We start from the raw sequence: 2,435 nt of genomic DNA on the forward strand, positions 1-2,435 counted from the left end.
AGACTGTTACTTCAATAAGATAGGTTATTCTCACCATCTGGATGGCGAGGTAATATTTTATGAAAACCTTTCATTCTTTTCTTTGTTGCTGGGGTACATTTTCACAAGTAGAATGTAACTCTGAAGCTAACCAATGAGTCAACAGAGAGGGATGATAGGAAGGAGGAGGGGATTGTGTTAGGCCATATAATTTTGCTTGACTGTCAGTTTGGGGCAGCTTCTTGATCTTCACTACCTTTGTGAGACTTGGAGTGTGCCCTTTTCTTGAGAAAAGCCAAAATAAAGTTTCTTTTCTGTTCAGAGGAGTCTCTATATTTTTTAAATGGATCTTTATCCCACATACCATCTAGAGGAAAAAAAAACAAAACACACATACCAAAAAATCCCAACCCTTCAGATTCTGATGAATACTTCATAAAAATTATCTCATGTATTTCTTTCCCTTAATCCTAATTCCTCATACCAAAAATAATTAATATTAATCTGTAAACATGTTTATCAAATTATGTATGTACAATGCTAATTTGGCTATTCATCACTTTCAGGGGAGGGGTGTGGAATGGGAAGGTGGAAGGAAATTTTGTAACTTGAAAATATGCATGTACAAGTGGATGAAAACAAACAAACAAACAAACAAACAAACAAATAAATAAATATAGGAGAGAACAAAGTCTCTATATCTCCCATCTCTCTTTGAACATATCTTTTGGAACGCTTCACGAATTTGCGTGTCATCCTTGCTCAGGGGCCATGCTAATATTCTCTGTATTGTTCCAATTTTAGTATATGTGCTGCCGAAGCGAGTACTGAACATATCTTTTGGAATTCTGCCAGTTCTAAAGTTGGGAGAAAAACTTTTGTCCCTTCTTCCTTCCTTATGGCAAACAATGGCAGCTACATGTATGGGGGCAGTGAAATTTTACTCTTACTTAGGTGAACCTCAGACAGAATCTTTGTAGCTTCTGCATTGTGTTTCTTTCTCTAAGCATAGGTGTTCAAGAAGCAATTGCATCAGAGACAGATATTTCTAGCTGTTATGGTCTACTTCATGAGTCCAAATAATTGGGAGATTCTGGTTTGGTTACAAGAGATGCTTCTTGCAACTCAGCTTCTTTTTTTTTTGGATGAGGGCATGACCATGAACAAGATCAGGAGAAAACCCAAGAGTCCATGCCATTAATTGACTAGAAAACCTGAAGCTGAGCTACTAGGCCAAAGGTGCAGACAAGTAAAAGTAAAATCCACCAGCAGTTCCACAGATCTTCCTGGGAGAAAAAATATAAGAGAAATGGGTGACTTTTTATGATTTACTATGTTTGTCAGTGAGTGCTTAGGAATCTTTTGTATTTTATTTTTTGATGAAATAAGTTGTTCTAAACATGTTGAAAAACTTAAAAACCTTACATGAATATTAGTTTAAATTATTATGATTAACAATTATAGCATTAAAAAAGCTAAATTATAGCATATAAAGCTAACATTTATATGGCACTTTTTATGCATCAGACATTGTGTTAAGCATTTTGCATTTATTATTTCGTTTAGTTCTTACAACAACCCTGGGGAGCAAGTGCAATTTTCATTATTCCTATTTTATAGACAAGGAAACTGAGGCAAATAGAAATTAAGTGGCATACCCGGCTATTAAATGTCTGACATTGAATTTAAATTCCGGTCTTCCTAACTTTAACCTGGATGCTCAATTCACTTATTATTATTATTATTATGGTGGTGGTGGTTGTTTTTGTCATTAATTATTATTAGTATTATTATTTTACAAGTTCTTTGAGAAGAGATTGTTGTCGTTTATCTGTGTAACCCCAGCAACAAGAATCGTACCTTGTTCAAATTAGGCATTTGACAAATATTGAACTAAATTATATTGAGCTTTGTGAACATGAGGATGACTGCTTTCATTTCCCTATCCACCTATTTATGGAATATATTGCAAAAAAGACAGTTAAACTGGGGTAATGAATATAAACTGAAGAATCTTGAAATGTGCTTTAATGAAGGACATCCTATTCAAACTACTGATGAATGCCAAGCAGCTCTGTTTTATTTATCTTTATTTTATATAATCAATTGATGATGCTCTCCTCTGATGCCTCAACCTGGCATGGTGGTGACCCTGGGTTCTTGAAGGCTTTGCCACTAGGGAATAAGCTTTGGAGGATTCTACCAATCTGGAAAGGCTTTGGGTATGAACTCAGTGGTGAGATTGCTGTTTGCCTTCCAAGGACCCATTTACCTAATTTTGGAGAGATTTAATGCAAAATTGGCTGTAATCATTTTTTAGCTATAACCACTCTTAGAGACCATTTACTAATGGAGTTTTCATTTATGCCAATTGAGAGAATCAATACATTGTTGAATTTGTTAGACTTCTTCATCTGACTGGGGGGTATTTGTATTTGACACTCTATATGTCCTCT

At 35.0% G+C, this 2,435-nt stretch overlaps 1 non-coding gene across 1 annotated transcript; it reads right to left on the minus strand.

Annotated features, from left to right (window-relative positions):
• Positions 1–700: 700 nt before the first annotated feature.
• Positions 701–807, minus strand: LOC141510424 (U6 spliceosomal RNA). The gene has a single exon (XR_012474914.1). It is a non-coding gene; the product is annotated as a U6 spliceosomal RNA (small nuclear RNA).
• Positions 808–2,435: the final 1,628 nt, after the last annotated feature.

Source organism: Macrotis lagotis, chromosome 1 (genome assembly GCF_037893015.1).
Source record: "Macrotis lagotis isolate mMagLag1 chromosome 1, bilby.v1.9.chrom.fasta, whole genome shotgun sequence".
In the NCBI taxonomy this organism is placed as follows: Eukaryota; Metazoa; Chordata; class Mammalia; order Peramelemorphia; family Peramelidae; genus Macrotis; species Macrotis lagotis.